This window comes from Sabethes cyaneus, chromosome 3 (assembly GCF_943734655.1).
Source record: "Sabethes cyaneus chromosome 3, idSabCyanKW18_F2, whole genome shotgun sequence".
Lineage (NCBI taxonomy): Eukaryota > Metazoa > Arthropoda > Insecta > Diptera > Culicidae > Sabethes > Sabethes cyaneus.
The window spans coordinates 94,989,405-95,002,105 of NC_071355.1; positions in this window are offsets into that span (position 1 = coordinate 94,989,405).

Consider the following 12,701-nt stretch of genomic DNA (forward strand, 5'->3'; position numbering starts at 1 on the left):
CAAAATAAATGCAGTGCGGGTTATACAACAAACACCCGGGCGATATCACAATAGATCTAACCATACTGGTCGCAGTGATGAGTCCATACAGAAAAAAAAAAAAAAAACAATGGCACTCACATATTGTTATAAACGTACATATGCCAGAAATGCAGTTAACATTAGTCTTTGATCTAATGATCTGACATAGTCCTACGTCACCCTTTCGTACAACCCATAGGGCTGTATACCTTGTAGTTTTTCAATGGTTTTATCTAAATCAACCGGAAAGCGCTTATTAGACTAACATTTCTTGCACAAGACAAAGAAACATTTCCTAAGAGGTCGATAAGTTCATTTTTTCAATGATTTTATCACAGAGAACAGACATCCAAGCTAGAACAAATTTTTCATAATTTTCTGTGTAAAAATTCAAACGAAAAACCGTTAAAATTACAACAGTTATCAAACGCCGCCTAGCCTACGAATCGCCAAACTAAATTGACTGTCACTCACCGTCAAGTATTTCCGTCAATGAGAGATAACACTTGAAATAACTAGAGTGACTATATACAGAGTGGCGCCAAGTCATCCCAAATGTATGCAATGCGACTTATCCTAGGTTTTTCTTTCTCTTTCCTGCATACGCGTTGGATAGGTTGTCTGCTCGATTGGAATGACACTGACAGATAATTATCATTCCAATTTTGACATTGTCGCCACTCTGTATATAGTCACTCTAGAAATAACTATCGATATTACGGGGCTATTTATCGATGATTTGACGGATACTATTTCGAACAAAACTAGTCAAACATCAACAGTAATATTAATGATAATTAGCATAACAACACGATAACATCAAAAGGAGACGGAATTTTGCCACGTGTGTGTCACAAATCGCAATTCATTTCTAACAATGAAGTTTGACGATACTATCGATACCACACTAGTTTCGATAGTATCAACAAACCTTTGTACCATTCCCATCGTTCGGTTTGTTTACTGATGAGCTTTTGATGTTTTTTTGGTTTTTGCATAAGCAAAAAAGGGAAAAAAATATATAGATCATTTTGCGATGACGTCATTTTGCCGTCAAATGACACCACTTGGTGGTTTGTTTACATGTTTTTTGTCACATCCACCGGTTTCGATTTGAAATTTCGTGAAGGATTACTGCATCAGGTGCTTTAAAATGCATGTAAGGTGCTTTCTCTTAAATAAAAACTATAATTTTTTATCATTATCTGCCGGACAAAGATAGAAAACTCAATTCAAAATTTAACACCATGTAAACAAACCACCAAGTGCTGTCAAAAAAGTGTGGTTAGGAGCTCCCGTGTAATGATCTATTGGATTTCAGTTTTGACAGATGCTTGCGGATGGGTTCGCCATCAAACGAATCGCCAAACTAACAAATGTGAAGGGTAACTTCGGGTAACTTTAACGTGAACGAGGGGTTATTTCGAAATGGCCGTTACAAAAATTTACACAGGTTGGGTGTGCCAGCCTGGATGTCTGTTCTCTGTTGTTTTATCTAAATCAACCCGAAAGCGCTTATTAGACTAACATTTCTTGCACAAGACAAAGAAACATTTTCCAAGAGGTCGATAAGTTCATCTATACTGTATTCATAAGTTCATCTATATTGTATTCTTTAAGAAGACAAGTTGTGCTTGAACAAGAATTGTTTGAATTACTTAAGGGGACCAAGTTTTTTGCAAGATAATCATTTTCGTATAAACAAAGAAAACGTCAACAAAGTGTCAATGTAAGATGTGCTTTGTGCTGGTGGTTCACCTACTTATATTGAGTTTAATATTTTTTAAGTACAGCAGTCATTATTATTACCCATATAAATTGATTTTAAAAATTAAAATAGGGCTGCACGGTAGTTCCATGCGTCAAGTTTAATCTGCAAAATTTTTTATATGCTTTGTCGTTACAACCGTCTTTAAAAAAATATGCTTCAACCCCTTCGAACATTTTCCCAACACCGCACAGTGGTTTAAAATGCGTAAAACGCGAACCTCAGCATTTTCGAAGGGAAAACGTGATAAAAAGCTACACTCTTATTAGCAAAGTTGTTGTATATCATTAAAGCCAACTTTTGACAGGAATAAATTTTTGATTAATCCACCCTAAAGGGAGATAAAAAATTTATTTTTTTAATTATTCGAAAAAACAAAATATGTTCTTCAGCAAACTTGTAGAAAATAAAATTTAGAGAAATTTTGCCGAAGATACTTTGGCTCTTTGACAATTTTCGAGAGACGATTTTGCCCCGAAGGAACTAAGGGATACTAATGAATTTACCAGGATGTGAAAGGCAAAATGTTACCCTTTCATATGTTTATCATCTTTTCTACCACTATTGACCACTTTCCGAGATATTGTGGAATGAAAAAGCACTATTTTTCATCAAAAAAGTCATAAAACCTGCATAAAACTTCAAGATATTATTATGACACTTTCAGCAAAATGGTGTGTTTTTAAAATATAAGCAACTTTCTAGAACATAGTGGGCCTTCAAAATATCATCAAAAAGAGTAAAGTGTATTTTTTTAGTTTTAAGGTGTTGATCATACAAAACATGCTGTAGACCGTTTGTTTAAAGAGATAGAGCTAAAGTATCTTCGACAAAATTTCTCTAAATTTTATTTTCTACAAGTTTGCTGAAGAACATATTTTGTTTTTTCGAATAATTAAAAAAATAAATTTTTTATCTCCCTTTAGGGTGGATTAATCAAAAATTTATTCCTGTCAAAAGTTGGCTTTAATGATATACAACAACTTTGCTAATAAGAGTGTAGCTTTTTATCACGTTTTCCCTTCGAAAATGCTGAGGTTCGCGTTTTACGCATTTTAAACCACTGTGCACCGGCTAATGACCTCTATATTCAGTTTAAAAAATACAAACAACGCTACAAACCGGCACCGGCACCGCCTCCGCCAGAATACACTCGAACCATATTTTCTAATAACATACAAATCTACCATTGATGCATCATCACCGGCATAGTCCTTCCTCAGCTCATTTGGAAATCTTCATTGTTTTTTTATTTCGCCGATTTTTCATATGAAATCTTGCTAAAGTTTCGATTGAAAGATCCATATTTGTTCAATTTTCTCCCGGTTCAGATGCCCATTTTGACAGATCAGTTGTTTACGCTCGAATGTTCTTTCTTCAGAGTATGATTTCTCTTACAAGAATATACGGTTTTAAGACGGTTTTATGGTAGCATTGTTAAGACAAACCAATCTTGCAGAAGAATGTCATAAATTTTTGTCAAAACTATTGCTAGGTTTTAAGGAGCGTCGTTTTTGAGCAGAAATCAAGTATCTTTTAAAACCACTTATAAGGTGAATTACACTTATTGATATGATATTTCAGTTTTATGCGTGTTTCTTCAAGTCTCCTTCAATCATACTTCAGAAATGTTAATCAAATAAGATAACATTCACTTGAGGAAAAACATTATAAAACCTTATAGATTTTGCAATGCTCTGATAAAACTACTATAAGAAATGCATAAGACCAATTTGCTATTGGATTGTTACAGCACCTGCACCAAAACCGAAGGTTTTACACTGCGATGTACAAAACGAAAATGATTCTAGATCTTAGCAAGAAGGTAAAAAATTTAACTGGTGCAGAGTAGCCGAAATCTCTTAGACTGACTATCACTTCAACTGGCGCAGAGTGGCCGGAATAACGTAACTGGACCGTGTGTCTCTACATAATGGCGCGGAGTGGCCGGAATAACGTATCTGGACCTGGTGTCCTCACAACATGAAGCCGAGTGGCTGGATCATCAAAAACGAATTGGTGCTGGATGGCCGGATTATGACAACTGGTCCGGGCGTTATCACAAAATTGCGCTGCGTGGTCGGATTATAACAACTGGATGTGGCCCTCACAAATTGGCGCTGATTGGCCGGATTATTACGGTTGCACTCAGCGTCCTCACAAATTGGCGCAGTAGCCGAATGTTACAACTGGATCTGGTGTCCACACAAATTGGCGCTTGGTGTCCGGATTATTACACATCAATTTTTCTACGATGTACCGATGAAACGAAATGGATGAACGTCAAATATCAACGGGTTAGTTTCCTTCTGGCAAACGACCCAGACGAAATTTCTAACCGCAAACTGAGCACTTGCTGGACTGGATACATTCTCGGATGCTGCAAGCTTCGGTGCTGTACAGCCCTCCTACGACAAGCTGAATCCAAGAACCGGGGATTCAGAAGCTGAATGTATCTTGCTAAGCGGCGGTGATTCGCCCACACCGCATAGCTCCGCTCGGGGATTTGTTGCTAAGCGCCTGCGAAGTCACCCTCACCGGCCTAGTTGAAGCGTCGTGAATGAAATCCTATTTCGACTATCGATATGCCGTACTTTCACAAGTACGAGTACAGCAGGGTTCAGCGACATCGTGCCACTATTTGGATGCCAAATGTACTACTCTCCAGTAGCAATGTAGCAACACGGTCTATGGACTTGATGTCCCGTGAGTAAACTGTTATTGTGTTAGTCACTATTCCTCTACCGACAATATCACGTGTTCCAGCGAACCGATAGCACGATCGATAAAACTGAAGTCCCGTTGGTAAAACGTTGTTAGCGCCAGGGCTAATCCTGGTCACGGTACCAATTTTCGTGATCGTCGTCAGGGTAGGCCGGTTACTAACGGGCTGGCTTCTTCACACAGTAAAATAAAACACTGGATTGTCTGACGGCAACCATCCGCCAGCGGCGGTGGCTGCTAGTACACTGAATATGATTGCTATTTATTGATCGCCTTTTATACCCTTGTATTTCTTCCACGTTCAGAACAATAGGGTAATCAACCTATTTTGGACCCCATCAGCAGCTGTACATAATTTGGACACTTCCATTTGATTTTGCTGTAAGTGTCCAAATTATATCCAGCTTTTTACGAGCCATAATGGCGTACGTGTTTATAATATTTGAACAGCATTTTTGACATTTCCCTAATACATCGCACGTTTTCTTTCCGCGCGTTCACGATAAAACTAAAGGAATGTACGGAAAGAAAACGTGCGCTGTATTAGAGAAATGTCAAAAATGCTGTTCTATACGAACACGTCCGCCATTATGGCTTGTAAAAAGCTGGATAAGTAACGACTCACAGTACTCTGGTTAAGTGATATTATCAACTCTTCTAATATTATAAAATATAAAATATTAATTTTAAATACTAAAAAACTAAAAGTTGCTAACCAATTTTATCTATGACTTAATTATACACAAGATCATGAAGTGTTAACCGTGTCCGTGATAAGTAAAGTCTACAACTTAAAACATGGACTTACAATCACTTCTTCCTTTTGTTCCTGTGTTAGTATCGGCGGCTCAAACTCGTTTAACCGCGGGTCAACGTACAATGCTGCAAGAAAAGCCGGATTGTCGAACCACATGTATGTTCTATTGAGAAGTGCCCCAAGCAATTCATTTCCCAAGGCATCGTCCAAATTTTATCATTATATTCCCGCTACAGCTTTGCAGACAAGAGTCCTTGTATTACCTTTTTCAGTCCCTCGATGCAGGCGACCATCAAGTAGGCGGAGCCCCATCGAGTTTCCCAATCTAGTATGGGCATATTAATTGTTTTACTATTTTTAAATGTCGCTGAGTACGGTTGTGTTCTCAACGTCTTCACAAGTTTTCGCACCTTAATTAAGAAGTTTGAAACAGCTCTCATCTTTATAACATCATACACGGATAACTGAATATCATGAGCAGCACATTGTATACCATTAAGATGTGGCTGTAAAACTACGGGCAGATCGTTCGTTGGAAGGGAGTCCGGGTTAACGGGAGAATTTGTATCGTCAGTGAAATTCAGATAATCATCCTCGCCTAAATCCTCGACCTGGTCCGCTTCTCTGCAATAAATTTATTCATAAAATAATCGATGAGTACTATAAACTCAAAATAATCCACACGTCCTTTCCACGTGAAAAATCACGTAAATTTCTCTACAGGGATTTACGTGACTTTCAGCTGATTGTTATTGGAAAAAATAATAACATCTATCTGATTTTCACGTTAACGCATTAGTATGCGTGCGAACTACCTGAAAATCACGTAAATAGTACAGGAAAAGCTGGATGGAAAATATTCACATAACTTTTCAGGTAACTTCAACGTGAAATATATTTTGAGTGTATGTTAGTGAAATCTATACCTATAAAAACGGATTTCTGTCTGTCCGTATGTTCCTTATAGAATCGAACACTACTGAACCGATCGGCATGAAAATTTGCGTGTAGGGGTTTTTGGGGCTAGGGAAGGTCTCGATGCCAAAAGAACCCTCCCCTCACTAAGAGGGGGGCTCCCATACAAATCTATACCTATAAAAATGGATTTCTGTCTGTCTGCCCGAACCCGCTTACGAAAAATTCGGATGCCTGGCAGAAATCGAACAGAATCAATATGGCGCCGGGAGAATTTGACATTCAGAACCGGTTCGTCCTCTTCGTTTTTCGCTCTACTCTCTTTATGCCATAACAAGTGACAAGAGATGACACGCGCTGCTCCTTACAGTTTCCGATTCTAGGTAAGAAAATCTCAAATTTATATCTGCAAACTTCAGTTTTTGTTCGTATAGCCACACTAAACAAATCAAACAATCTGCATCTATAACTAATCACAAAAATGTTTGTTTTGTTTAGTGTGATACATTTACAACCAGACCTTTTTTTCAGAAAATTGTTTACAGAGCCGGTGTTCTTTTGTGTGCCATTTATGTACTTTATGTGTATGTGCTGTAAATAAAAAGTTACAAAAATAAATAAAAGTTTAGTTTTACGTAATTTGTAGGATGACATGCTATCTTTTATAATGAAAAACAATACAAAAAAGGAAAATCGGCAGAACCGGTTCCTGCACCGGTTCTGTTCGACATGGCTGGCAGAAATCGAACAGAAATCGGTCAGAAAAATCAAAACAAAACCGTTGGGCGAAATTTCTGCCAGAATCGGTTGTTGCATATCTGCCAGTTTTCACGGGTGACTGCGGCCAGAAATCCAGCAGAATGTCTGGCAGAAAAAGTTTGTCGCTGCCAGATTTTGGTTAGATTTCTGCCAGACGCGCCTAAGCGGGAATGTTCCTTATAGAATCGAAAACTACTGAACTGATCGGCGTGAAAATTTGCATATAGGGGTTTTTGGGGCCAGGAAAGGTTCTTTTCTTATGATGGTTAGAGACCCCTGCCCTCACTAAGAGGGGGGGGGGGCTCCCATACAAATGAAACACGAATTTCTGCATAACTCGAGAACTAATCAAGCAAATGGAACAAAATTTTACACGTGGGTGTTTTCGGAGACAAGAATTTTTACTATATGGTGAATTGAGACCCCTCTCCACTTTAGGAGGGGGGCTCCTATACAAATGAAATACAAATTTCCTCATAACTCGAAAACTAATCAAGCAAATGGAACCAAATTTAGCATGTGAGTGTTTTTGGAAGCATAAATTTTTTCTACGATGAATTGAGACCCCTTACCTCTTTAGGAGGGGGGCTCCCATACAAATGAAATACAAATTTCCTCATAACTCAAGAACTAATCAAGCAAATGGAACCAAATTTAGCATGTGGGTGTTTTTGTATGCAATTTTTTCTATGGTGAATTACCCCTCTCCTCTTTAGGAGCGGAATAATGACCCCTCTTCCTTTTAAGAGAGGGGGGCTTCCATACAAATGAAATACAAATTTCCTTAAAACTCGAGAACTAATCAAGCAAATGGAACAAAATATGACATGTGGGTGTTTTTGGAGACAAGGATGTTTTCTATGGTGAATTGAAACCTCTCCCCGCTTCAGAAGGGGGCGTTCCTATACAAATGAAATACAAATTTTCTCATAACTCGAGAACTAATTAATCAAATGGAACCATATTTGGCATGTGGGGGGTTTTGGAGGCAGGAATTTTTTTAATGATGGTTTGAGACCCCTCACCCCTGTGGTAGGGGGAAAAAATTCTCATACAAATAAAACAGAAATTTTTGCGTAACTCAAAGGCTAATCGAACTTGAGAAATTTTAAATATTAATCAATAACAAGACCACCAAAAACTATCAATAGTAACATTAGATAATTTAGCGCGAGACGGCCACAGGCCGCGAGTGTTGCCGGCAACCTACCGTCGGAAGCGCCGGCCACTGCGGGGGGCAGCCACCCGTAGAGATCACCTCTATCTAGGTTTATTTATTTTCCTAGATTTACTGACCTCTATTACTTTCCTTCAGTTGGGTCCCCCCTGCGAAATGGTACTTTCTACGAAAAGATTTTCCGTGAAATGGTACATCCCACGTAAGGTTTTTCAAGAAATGGTATTCTGCGAAACTCTATATTCCGCGATATGGGCAACCAAGAATTGGTGTTCCGCAAAATGGTATTCGTCGAAATGGTTTGTAATGATGGCGAATATTTAAATGCTATCCGCTTTATTTTATCAGGCTAAGCAATGGGGGGAGTTTGTTTTCTACTTTACTGTGAGGAAAATTTGTATATTAAAACACCCATGAACTCCCCAGAAACTTGCAAAACTCAAGATAGTGACAAAGGTCATCCGAGATTCACGATTTATGTACAACACAGTTTAATTTGTGGCAATACGAAGTTTGTCGCGTCAGCTAGTCTATACCTATAAAAAAGGATTTCTGTCTGTCTGTCTGTCTGTCCCTATGTTCCTTTTAGAATCGAAAACTACTGAACCGATCGGCGTGAAAATTTGCATGTAGGGGTTTTTGGGGCTACGGAAGGTTCTCTCGATGGCAAAAGACGCCTACCCCCACTAAGAGGGGGGGCTCCCATACAAATCTATGCCTATAAAAATGGATTTCTGTTTGCTCTATGTTCCTTATAGAATCGAAAACTATTGAACCGATCGGAGTGAAAATTTGCATGTGGGGGTTTTTGGTGCCAGGGAAAATTCTTATGATGGTTACAGAGCCCCCCCACTAAGAGGGGAGGCTCTCATACAAATCTATACCTAGAAAAATGGATTTCTGTCCGTCTGCCCGAATGTTCCTTATAGAACCGAAAACTACTGCACCGATCGGCGTGAACATTTGCATATAGGGTTTTTTGGGGCCAGGGAAGGTTCTTATGATGGTTAGAGACCCCTCCTCCCACTAAGAAGGGGGGCTCCCATACAAATGAAACACAAATTTCGAGAACTAATCAAGCAAATGGAACAAAATTGTACATGTGGCTGTTTTTGGAGACAAGAATTTTTTCTATGGTGAATTGAGACCCCTCCCCACTATAGGAGGGGGGGGGGCTCCCATACAAATGAAATACAAATTTCCTCAAAACTCGAAAACTGATCAAGCAAATGGAACTGATCAAGCATGTGGGTGTTTTTGTAGGCAATTTTTTTTTCTATGGTGAATTGAGACCCCTCCCCTCTTTAGGAGGGGAATAATAACCCCTCTCCCTTTTAAGAGGGGGGCTTCCATACAAATGAAATACAAATTTCCTCATAACTCGAGAACTAATCAAGCAATTGAAACCAAATTTGACATGTGGGTGTTTTTGGAGACAAGAATGTTTTCTATGGTGAATTGAAACCTCTGCCCGCTTCAGGAGGGGGGCTCCCATACAAATGAAATACAAATTTCCTCATAACTCGAGAATTAATTAATCAAACGGAACCATATTTGGCATGTGGATGTTTTTGGAGGCATGAAAGTTTTCTATGATGAATTAGGACCCCTCACCTTTTTAGAAGGGGAGGCTCCCATACAATTAAAATACAAATTTCCTCATAACTCGAAAAGTAATCAAGCAAATGGAACCAAATTTGGCATGTGGGGGGTTTTGGAGGCAGGAATTTTTTTAATGGTGGTTTGAGACCCCTCATCCCTGTGGTAGGGGGTAAGGACTATCATACAAATAAAACAGAAATTTTTGCGTAACTCAAAAACTTATCGACCTCGAGAAATTTTAGACTCTCATAAAACATTAAGGGGCCATCCAGATACCACGTGGACAGAAAAATACCAATTTTCAACCCCCCCGTCCCCCTCCGTGGACAAGCGTGGACATTGGCTCAACCCCCACCCCCCTCTCCGTTTGTCCACGTGGACATTTTTATTGCTTATGTCAAAATTAACAAAATTGAAATGCATTCTGCTCAATTTTATTTTCAACTTGATTTATGCAGTATTTATAGAAAAAGCTTACGTGAATGGAAGCTCCAGTCTAAAGGCCCCGACACAATGCATACGAATTTTGAGTCGTTGCGGAAATTTGAGTTTTTCCATGGATTTTCCGTCAATTTTCCGCAGCGTATTATAATCCGTATGCAAGGTGTTCGAACCTTAATTCTTGTGATCTTGTCTACTGCAAATTATTATCGACTGCAACAACGTCCGTTTCAGCTTGACTTTCGCTTGACGATTCATCTCTGTCCAGAGTATCTTTGTCTAACCAAAGCACCTCAGTTTGGCCGTCTACTTCAATACAACACAAGACCTTTCCGATGCGATGTGATTTATAAAATTTTCTGCAGGCGAATCCTTTTGGAAATACGTTTCCCATGGATGCCCTTGCATTTGATTTTGAGACAAACTACAATCCACATTTGGTGCAAGCGCGACCTAAATGATAAATGAGTCACGTGACTGGTGAATATTCGTGGATTCTTTTGTTACCTTTATCATTTTCAAAAAAGAGGACAAGGATAGTAAAACAATAATAATATCTTTATTACTGCATTACATCAAATGTCAGGTTCGACAATCAACAGCTATGTGTACTAACGCAGGCCTAATATTTTCGATAAGATTTATACCAGATATGTGCCCTCGTAATGATCGGTTCATGTGTTTAGGTCAACATATGCCTCAGAAGATAAATCTTTATTTGAGCTCAAAAACAATCACTGATCAATGGTTAATGCTAATACATATGTAGAATCAATTCAACATTGCTGTTTCTAATGTCTATTTTTTGTAGGAAAAAATCAGAGGGGTTGTGTACAAGACACGACCGCATATATAGGTGACGTAGGACTACGTAAGTCTCTTTGTTGTGATAGTATCATGTATCCATGCTTGTAATCATTCGATTCTTCATGTATACATGCTATATGCAACATATATACATGCTACATGCGTTGTATGTAACATTTATCAAAGTAGTAACATTGCATATGTTCAATCCTCAAGAGATCAGAGTCATTACTATGTGCATTTGGAAACAATTTAACCAAATCAAGAACACAAACTATTACTTTCCTGCTACCTTACTGAAATTAAAGATTGTTTTTATTATCCATGGTTTCCCACGTTGAAAGGATTTTACCAATTCAATCCTATTTTATCAACAGCACATCTTTTCAGTACACTTCTAATGAAACAGCAAGCATACGTATTCATACAGTCATATTATAACCGAACACTACAGCTGTAGCACATTTTTCCAACACAGATATCAAATTCGCCTAGGTTTAATCGTCTCACAGTAAAGAACTTGCGATCTGTTGGGACAACGAACTTGTGTCGTTTTTTCTGGCACACTTCCCTAACACAGATATCAAATTGGACGAGGTTTAACCGCGTTCGTAAGAAATCTGTTGGCACGAGCGGACTTTGTCACTCTTTCTGGGGTACTTCCCAAGCAAGGACATCAAAATGGTCTAGGTTTAATCGCGGTGTTGAGAAATCTTGTTGAAATGAGGAAACGGTCACTTGTTTTGGCTTACTTCCCAAGCACAGATATCAAATTGGTATAGGTTTAGATCATCGTAAAGAATCTTCCAACCAATCACGAAGCGAGAATTCTGGTAAAACATAGGTTCATTATTTTCAATTTTTCAATAGTTCAACATCAAGAATCTATACTTTTCTTTATTTGGGTCAATTCTTAGAAGATTTTCCGATCGATTGGTGTAAGAATATTGAAAATCGATCGGAAAACCGCTGAGCTATTAGCGCTCAAAACCTTTCATTTTTCGTGACGCTCGAATTTTTCGATTTTTTGGAATGACACCCTATCTCAAAACTTGCCGTAAGACGTAGTCCTACGTCAAAAAAAACTTGTCCACGTGGACATTTTCCATACCCCCTCCCCCCCTTCCGTGGACAAGCGTGGACATTATCAGACCCCCCACCCCCCTCTAAGCTGTCCACGTGGTATATGGATGGCCCCTAATCAATAACAAGACCACCAAAAACCATCAATAGTAACATTAGATAATTCTGCGCCAGACGACCACAGGCCGCGAGTCTTACCGACGACCTGCCGTCGGAAGCGCCGGCCACGGCCCCCCGTAGAGATTACCTCTATCTAGGTTTATTTATTTTCCTAGATCTACTGACCTCTATTACTTTCCTTCAGTTGGATCACCCCTGCGAAATGGTACTTTTTACTAAAAGATTTTCCGGGAAATGGTACATCCCGCGTAAGGTTTTTCGCGAAATGGTATTCTGCGAAACTATATTCTGCGTTATGGTCAACCGAGAATTGGTGTTCCGCAAAATTCGGCGAAATGGTTTGTAATGATGCGAATATTTAAATGCTTTATTTTATCAGGCTAAGCAATGGGGGGAGTTGTTTTCTACTTTACTGTGAGGAAAATTTGTATATTAAAAACCCATGAACTCCCCAGATACTCGAGATTGTGATAAAGGTCATCAGAGATTCACGATTTATGTACAACACAGCTTAATTTGTAGCAACA